Here is a 9781-nt window from a genome sequence, read left to right as displayed (position 1 = left end):
TCTTTATTATATAGGATGGTGTATTATAAATTGCACACTTGAAAGCTACACAATTTTATTAACCAATGTCTCCCCAATAAATGCAATAAAATAGAAAAAGAAAGAGAAAATAGTTTTCAAATGTAGATGTGTGCTAGAATCCCCTGGAGAATTAACACAGAACACAGACGCCCAGGCTCTTTAACATAGGACAGGCCTGGGTCTCTGCACAAAAACGTGTACAAAACCAAGGAAGGCAGAAGCGGTGAGAGGAGGACGGTCCCTGTTGCCAGCTGAGGCCGACTGTGGATGAACTGGAAGGTGATGGGAAAAGCAGAGTCTGTATGACTTCCCCTAGAACAGTGGTTCTCAACCTTCTGGCCCTTTAAATACAGTTCCTCATGTTGTGACCCAACCATAAAATTATTTTCCTTTCTACTTCATAACTGTAATGCTGCTACTGTTATGAATCCTAATGTAAATATCTGATATGCACGATGGTCTTAGGCGACCCCTGTGAAAGGGTCGTTCGACCGCCAAAGGGGTCGCGACCCACAGGTTGAGAACCAATGCCCTAGAAGATAACTGGTTAAATCAAGAACTTGTCAAACTGATATACCTCAGCCGCGCTACGATGGCGACTCCCAGGCATCGACTCATAGCCCGGAGACCAGCTGAAGCAAATAAGCAACATGTAAGATGTCAGAAATGCTTGGAATTTGGACATTGGACTTAGGAATGCACAGGAAAAAGGAAATACCTACATAGGCCTTCAAGAACAGCACAACTCAAGAAAGCTTTAAAAGAAAAGGAAAACAGATTATTATTACAACACAGCATTGGAGAAGCTAATGTAGATAGAAAGACGAAGAAAAAAAGGTCTAAGAGTGTAACCAGCTCCAGTAGCAATAGCAGCGACAGGTCAGCCAGTGATTCTCCATCAGAGAGTGAGGAAACATCTACCTCACCCTCCTCTGCGGACAGTGATACTGATGAAAGCTCCTCCAGCTCATCGTCTCAGCCTCCTCCACAAGCTCTTCCTCATCCTGATTCAGACTCAGATTCCAGCTCTTCCAGTCGTGGCAGCACCAGCACGGAGAGCAGCTCCGAAGATGAACCACCAAAAAAGAAGCAAAAGAAATAGAATCGCTCTGCCTGCATTGGACTGATGGACCATAAACTTTCATCTGATTCTCAAAAGGGAATTTAGAATATGTTAAAGCCAAATAAGTTTACTGGTCAAAATTTTGAGAGCTCAGAAGTTTCTAAATATTTTACATTGTAAGAGCATAAAAAGTATTAATGAAATACATATACATATATATATATATATACTAGAGGCCCGGTGCACAAAAATTTGTGCACTCAGGGGGGAGGGGGAGTCCCTTAGCCCGGCCTGTGCCCTCTCGCAGTCTGGGACCCCTTGGGAGATAACAACCTGCTGGCTTAGGCCTGCTCCCGGGTGGCAGAGGGCAGGCCCAATCCCTAGGTGCAGCCCCTGGTCGGGCTCAGAGCAGGGCGGATTGGGGAGTTGGGGCGTCGCCCCCTGTCATGCACAGAGCAGGGTGATCGGGAGGTTGTGATGCCACCCTCAGTCACGCTCAGGGTAGGGCCGATTGAAGGGTTGGGGCACTGTCCCCTGTCACACTCAAGGCAGGGTCGATGGGGAGGTTGCGGCGCCACCCTCGGTCACACACAGAGCAGGGCCAATCAGGGGGTTGGGGCACTGCCCCGTCACGCACAGAGCAGGGCCCATCAGGGGGGTTGGGGCTCTGTACCCTGTCATGCACAGAGCAGGGCCAATCAGGGGGTTGGGGCGCTGCCCCCGTCACACACAGAGCAGGGCCGATCAGGGGGTTGGGGCGCCGCCACTCTCACACTCAGGGCAGGGCTGATGGGGAGGTTATGGCTCTACCCCGTCACACACAGAACAGGACCCGTGGGGGGGGTGGTTGGGGAGCTTCCCCCATCAGGCACAGAGCAGGGCGATCAGGGGGTTGTGGCCCCTCCCCCTGTCACACACAGAGCCGCAGGGCGATCAGGGGGTTTGGGCGCTGTCCACTGTCACGCTTATTCCAGTGCCGGGAGGCCTCATGGCTCCGCTGATCCCGGTGCTGGGAGGCATATTACCCTTTTACTATATAGGGTAGAGGCCTGATGCATGGGTGGGACCGGCTGGTTTGCCCTGAAGGGTGTCCTGGATCAGGGTGGGGGCCCCACTGGGGTGCCTGGCCAGCCTGGGTGAGGGGATGATGGCTGTTTGCAGCTGGTCACACACCCTTCAGAGTGGGGGTCCCCACTGGGGTGCCTGGCCAGTCTGGGTGAGGGGCTGAGGGCTGTTTTCAGGCTGTGGGTGACTGAAGATCCCAACTGCTCCTTTTTTTCTTTTTTCTTTTTTTATATTCTGGGCCAGCTTTACCTTGAGGCTTGGCTCCAGCTCTTAGGCCTCTGCGGCTGAAAGTAGGTTTCTGGCCTTTGCTTACAATGTTGCGAATCTGCTGGTTGAAGTCCAGCAGTATTTGTTACAATGTTTCTTAAACTGCAGGCTCAGAGGCCTGCAGCCGCAGGCGGGGAACGTTGGTTTCCTCCGTCACTGAGGCAACCAAGCCTCATGTTAGTTTCAAGCTGCCTGGCTGCCGGCCGCCATCTTGGCTGACAGTTAATTTGCATATTTCGCTGATTAGCCAATGAAAAGGGTAGCAGTCGTACGCCAATTACCATGTTTCTCTTTTATTAGTGTATATATATATATATATATATATATATATATATATATATATACCTTTTGCTGAAACCCGGAAATTCTGTTTTTGTGGTAAACCTTCTTTTTGCCCTGGCCCACATGGCTCAGTTGGTTGAGTGGCAGCCCATGCACCAAAAGATGGCTGCTTTGATTCCAGTCCGGGCACACAGCCGGGCTGCATGCTCACTCCCTGGTGGAGGACATGCAGAGGCAGCCTGTCCATGATTCACTCTCACATCGATGTTTCTCTCTCTGTCCCTCTGCCGTCCTCTCTAAAAAAAAAAATCAATAAAAAATCTTTAGAATAAAACAAAACTAAAACTTATCTTTTCCCCCTATGAAAACAATGCTATACTTTGTTATATGTTAGTGTTATGTATGAGACATATTTTCGGGATAATGCATCAGAATATCTGGCAGTGATTTCTGTGTGTTATTACGTCAGATTTAATACATTGTTATAAGCTTAGGCGTCTTTCTACTGTTGATAAATGTGCTCTATTTTTGTGTTTTTGTTCAGAAAGTTATTTTGCCTTCTGTCCTAAATGAAAAGTTCAAGGAACCACTCAATATATTTCTACCTTTCTGATGGTACAAGTTTCAAGTTACTGTGTTGTATCATTTATTTTCTTCTGGTTACTAGAGTTACACTTATCTGAGGAGCATCATTCTAGAGAAACTTAAAAAGGAACAAAAATGTTGAAACTACTTAGGAATCTTGGTGCCTTTGGGTAAATTCAGTGTATCAGAAAAAGGCCATTTAAAAGGGTAACAAGTAAAAGTGATATAAATATATTTCTTTGTGCGTTAATATGCTATAAAAGGTACCATTCAAAGGGGGAAAGAAAGTAGGAGGAAGAAAGGTGATTTTTACAGAAAATGAGGGCAATGTTGGTTGCCTTTTGCTGAGATTTTTTAAGCTTTCATAAAGATCGCCTTTTACCATTTTTATGATTTTAGTAGGACAGTTTATGTGGTAACTGGTCATATACAAGAATGTACGTACTACATAAATATGGTGTGTTAACATGGCACATACACAATTGAAATCTAGCATGAAAGGTTAAAGAATACTGCACAATATTTCTTAAATTACTCTGCTGTGGTAAGAGTTTTTAACATCAGCCATAGTAACCAAATTTAATACGATGATCAAATTCCCTAAAGAGAAGAGAAAGAAAAGATTAGTATCACAAGGAAAGCGGATTGTTACAGAGGGCCCTTCTGTCTAAAGAAGGGAAGAAAGCAATTAAAATAACGTTTTCTTTCTTCTTTACCAGCAGCCAGTGTGTAGTCCCCATCCTGGTGTGGAAGAGGAATGAATTAGGCTCAGGGCTTTCACAAGAGCTGACCTCAGGCATGCTAGCTACAAACACCCGAAAGTAGATCCTCTCCACTGTACACTCATGCTGGTGCATGCAGACTATGAGGCTTTTTAAGAATTCAGAAACCACAGGTGTGAACTCAGGTCTGTCCTGCATCATCAGGAAAATGTCATTTTATAATGCAAGTCATTTGATTCCCAGGGACCGTCCAATTTCTCCCACACGGAAGCCCTCCTTTTCCTCAGGACGTTTCTTCTTCCAGGCCAGTTACATGCACACAAATACAAGGAACGAACTGAAATGGGAATTGTTGGTCCTGGGGCATAAAAATTATGTATTCCTTCCCTGATGCAAGAATAAGTATATACAGCTATAGCTAGATCTAGAATTAATTTTTATAATTTTTATAAATTACATGACTCATAGATAGGTACACAATGATTTCTATGACTCATATGTAGGTACTCATATATAGGTATGTACATATAATGTGTGAGCATATATATATACACACACACATATATGTGAATACAAATTCTGGCTTCAAACTCTCTTAGAAATGTGAGCCTGAGAAGCATGAACTTCATAGGATATTGAGAGGATCAAGTGATATTAATAAACATAAAGAGCATAACTATATTAAATTGCCAATTTCTTTGGCTGAACTCTTCTTTTGTAAGGATGGAAATATTCAGGCCCAGAGGAGAAGATACTTTCCAAGTCATCTTACTACCTTCCTCATGCCTTACTCGATCCAGTCTGTTTCTTCCCAAAGCACAGCTGGTGGGCACATAGAGAAATGAAGAAGGAAAACGTTAGCTACGAAGTTTTCCCTAAGACACAGGGAAATCTGCTGACAGAGAAGAAAGCCAAGGAGATCCCAGAACAGACCTGGTGAATGGGAAGGGGTGAAGAGATGCTACCTGAATATGGCTGCTGCCAGAAGTCAGCCTGCTGGAGCCCTTCCGAGGTCACGGCTGGCCCGGGGCACCATCGCTGTGGCCAGGAACACCTAAGGCTGTTTCCTGATTGGCTCTGTCCACTTCCCTGACACTCCTGGTGATGTTTCACGCTCCAGCAGGCAAGGACAGCCCTGCAGGTTCTGTACTTGTGGTTTGATACAGGGAAGAGCCCATAAGAATAGAGCCACACTTGCTTCATAATGATTATTCATGTTGCCAACTATAGAGAAGAGGCTTCCTTGCAGACCCTGGGAAACTGGAGGATGTGCTGCAAGAAGAAAATGCATTTTAGAAGCAGATCAAGAACAGGAAACCTTTGATTTGGTTGCTTGCTGGGGTATTGTCCTGCATCTAGGAGGGTTCAGTAATCTGGGGAAGGGGCTGCGAGTCAATTAATAAAGAGACTAGACATGAAATATAAATTTGGAAGACATTTTGGGGGGAGCCAGATGGAGGTTAGCTTTAGTAACTCAGTTCTCTGAATGTCTGGACCCCTCCCTTTTTATGAACACATATTGCCCTGTAGCAAAGCAGATATGCATGTCAAAGGTAAGGTTCTGTCAGGTTGGGGAACTGCCCTCGGCTGTCCCAGCAGCAGGTAAAAACAGGCAGGTTTTCAGCCCTGCTGAAGCCCCAAGTTCCATCAGCCTTTTGATGAACTTCTTGCATTGATGACCTGCTGGGATTTGCCACCAGCAGTTGCTGTGCCGGACCCCCTGAGCCAGACTCACTCTGGGAGTTTGCCTCGGGAAGGCTGACCATCTCCCGGTCCCAGGAACATGCTGAGGTGTTTGTAACATCATAGAAGATTAGCCACCTGGTTGTCGGACTTCCAGCTCTTGAAGGCCGGACTGCAGGCCCTACCCCCTCCTTTGGTGAGAGCAGAATTTCCAGGGTGACCAACTGCTCTCCCCATGCTGCCGGCATTATTGGAATAAACACTCATACGTGATTCAACCCTGTCTCTGCTTAATTTGGCTCAAGTAGCGACAGGTGGCCTCATGCCCATTGTGTCCAGGATCAGTTTCTCCCTGTGGGTCTTTTTTTTTTTTTTTTCCCCTGTGGGTCTTAAGAACAAGAAGAACTTGCACACTAAATATCTGATGGCATTTGCAAATCAGATTACCTACCACCTTCCAGATGATGTGATAAACTTTCTTGCTGAATTCAACACCAGTTCCCATCTTCGCCATCCCCTCTCCCCGCTGAAGTCCCTCCTGCTTTTCAGAAGGTTTACGTGTTTTATCCTTTTAGGACATGGTTTCTAATATTAGCCTGGGATGCTCTGGCCCCATAACCAATCATCTCTGCAATACCCACGCCTCCCCAAATCTCCACTTGTTTCCCTCCAGTACATCTCAATTTAGGCAAGCCTGAAGATTGTTTGCCGTTACCGGGAATATTTCCGTGGTCGGCAAACTGTGGCTTGCGAGCCACATGTGGCTCTTCGGCCCCTTGAGTGTGGCTCTTCCTAAATCTTAGGAGTACCCTATTTCAGTTAATGATAATGTACCTACCTATGTAGTTTAAGTTTAAAAAATTTGGCTCACAAAAGAAATTTCAATCGTTGTACTGTTGATATTTGGCTGTGTTGGCTAATGAGTTTGCCGACCACTGTCCTAGACTTTAATCCCTCCTTCTGCTGCTGTATAGTCTCTTCCCACTGAGTCCCAAGGTCTGACATTTATAATTAGCTGCTTGATGTGACTGTACTCTCTTGACATCCTCCTCTTTATTCCTTCCTCTTTCTTCCAACCTGGGACAAATCCAGTTTTCTATTTTCCTGGTCCAGAGATTGTTTGTGGAGCAAGGAGAGAAAAAATTCCACACAATGGACTCTCCAGTCCTCTTATAACCAGACAGATAAGCCCTCTAGACTCCTAAAGAAGCCTCTTATTTCATGTCATGTTGCCTCCTATGCCACCCATCTCCATATCATTTCTTTTTACTCATTTAAAAAATGATCTGACCTCACTTCCTCTACTTACTTTGAATGGAAACTTCACCTCTTCTTTATGTAGCAGGGAAGCCTCAGGATGCAAAGCCCCACTTTCCCCACCTTTGCCATATAATTCTGGAAATTAATTTTTCCATCTACCTTACTTTCTATTTTATCATCTCTGTATCAATTTCCCTAGAGATCTTCACATCCCTTTCTTTCTGCCAGTACCTGGCTATACGGTTGACATTCCCAATCACAATAACCCCATGAAGCTTATACCACTGTGAAACTTGTATAAAAAAGAAAGAACTTGAGGCTGATAATTCATTTGCTGACACTAAATAGCTAGTAGCAAAGCTACTAAAAGGCAGAGATGGGATTCAAGCACACGTTTAACTCCAAAGTCCATGTTCACTTATTTTCTCTACATTTCCTCTCACTTTGGTCAACAATGTTCCCTTCCTTTAACTTATGATCAATGAGTCTTCTTGGACCAATATACCACGAATGTCCCCTGTGACTCCCTATGCCAGTGATGGCGAACCTATGACATGCGTATCAGAGGTGACACGCGAACTCTTTTTTTGGGGGGGTTTATTTTTCATTGTTAAATGGCATTTAAATATATAAAATAAATATCAAAAATATAAATCTTTGTTTTACTATGGTTGCAAATATCAAAAAATTTCTATATGTGACACGGCACCAGAGTTAAGTTAGGGTTTTTCAAAATGCTGACACTCCGAGCTCAAAAGGTTCACCTTCACTGCCCTATGCCTTACTTGGCCAGTGTCTTTGATTTTCCCCTCCTTTTCCCTCTTTCCAAAGCCAGCAATTTTAATCTCTCTACAATACTGCCTCCTAGATAATTAAATTGTATGCTCTATGAAGGAATAGACCCTGTTTATACCCATATTTGACCTTGTAAATGTAGCGCACTGCAATTTTTTCAACCACCTGATAGGCACTCAGCAATATGTACAAAAGGAAAAAAGAAAAGAATCCATATATATATATATTTTTTACAGTGTATATTCTTAAAAATGTGTTTTCACCAATTTGTTGGCTTGGTGTTTGTCTTTTTGCGATGCTTTTTATTTCTGGGCAGCCTGCAGCATAGGAATCATTAGAAAAACCTGAGGACCCTCCTAGCCGCCCCCTGCCAGCCCTGGCTGTGGCCAGAGGAAAAGGCTGGGGTCCCACCATCGGGCTGCCCAGCTTGCAGGCAATTTCATGGGGGCTTCCACTGGGGCCCCACCACCACTGCTGCTGCTGCTGAGGCTAGAGTGGGAGCCGAGGGCCATGCGGGAGGGCGGGGATGAGGGTCGCAGTCTTTGGGTCTAGGCTGCTTGGGGAAGTGGGCATCCTGGCTTCCAGGCTGGCTGGGTGATTGGCAGGGTGTTTGGAATTCTTTTCTTTTTTTTTCAATTTTTTAAAAATGTATTTTATTGATTTTTTACAGAGAGGAAGGGAGAGGGATAGAGAGTTAGAAACATCAATGAGAGAGAAACATCGATCAGCTGCCTCCTGCACACCCCCTTCTGGGGATGTGCCCACAAGCATGGTACATGCCCTTGACCAGAATCGAAATCCGGGAGCCTTCAGTCCGCAGGCCGACGCTCTATCCACTGAGCCAAACCGGTTAGAGCTGGAATTCTTATTGGTTGGTGGAACCTCTTGTCTTGAGGAACACTGTAGGTGGGGTCCCGGGCATGGCCGGACCTTACCCTGACACTACGAACCTTCCTCTTGGTTTCCGTGCTCTCTAGAATTAGTAAATCTTCATGATATTATTATATTTTCTTTATGTTTTTGACTCCTGGATCTCATAATGGTTCTTCATTATTTCTGGTACCTGAGGCTCCAAGTCACCCCAGGGTGGTTCAATGTATGGCCTCAGTTCCTCCTCCTGGTCCATGTTGACCCACAGGTCCTTCATTATATCTTCCAGGATTGGTCTTTAGCTGGGGTCAATAGTCATTAATTATTTTTTAAGTTGTTGACGTTCTAGAGACATAAAAGATGGTTTACAGAAGTGCCCACTCAATATCCATTTCTTCTCTTGCCCAAAGGTACGCCCAACAAATGGCAGATTCCTTGTCACCATCCTGTAGAGCACTACCCCCAGGCTCCATATGTCAATCTTCGGGCCATAATAGAGCTGGAACATCAAGATTTCTGGGACCTAGTGGTTCTCAACCTTCCTAATGCCGCCACCCTTTAATACAGTTCCTCATGTTGTGTTGAACCCCAACTATAAAATTATTTTCGTTGCTACTTCATAACTGTGATGTTGCTACTGTTATGAATCGTACTGTAAATATCTGATATGCAGGATGTATTTTCATTGTTCACGACCCACAGGTTGAGAACCTAGGCAATGGATCCACAGAAGGTGCTCAGTTTCTAATCTGTAAGTTCCATACTAATGCCAAAGGCTACGTTGAATGTCGTATCACTCTCTATGAGTATGTTCTATGGCTTCAGGTCCCTGTGTACGATGCCCCTCTGGTGGCAGTACTGAAACATGGTTCGGGCTTCCTCCTCGGTCATGCATCCACATTCCCCCGCATGATCAAATAAGTGACCTCTGCTCACATACTCCATGAGAGGTACAGTTTTTCCAGGGTGGCAAACACCTCAAATAACTGTGATGTTTAGGTGATTCAAGCATTTAAGACAATGAAGTTCTCTTCAATCTTCAGAAGAGCCCCTACAAATTCACAACTTTCACAGCCACGTCTGTGCCAAAGTGTGCCAGGCCGGCGTTCCCTTTGCAAAGGATCCTGCCTATGGTGTTCAGGAGGATGTCATCACAACCATGCCGCTC

General features: G+C 45.0%; 1 pseudogene across 1 annotated transcript; it reads left to right on the top strand.

The window, feature by feature from the left end:
* Nucleotides 1-613: 613 nt before the first annotated feature.
* On the top strand, nt 614-1123 carry LOC308526742 (annotated as a pseudogene). The gene is made up of 2 exons: nt 614-673; nt 866-1123. The product of its transcript is annotated as an uncharacterized misc_RNA (transcript).
* Nucleotides 1124-9781: the final 8658 nt, after the last annotated feature.

Source organism: Myotis nattereri (assembly GCF_964212035.1).
Source record: "Myotis nattereri genome assembly, chromosome: 11".
Lineage (NCBI taxonomy): Eukaryota > Metazoa > Chordata > Mammalia > Chiroptera > Vespertilionidae > Myotis > Myotis nattereri.
The sequence above is the reverse complement of the archived record's forward strand: the minus strand, read 5'-3'. Positions and strand labels throughout refer to the sequence as shown.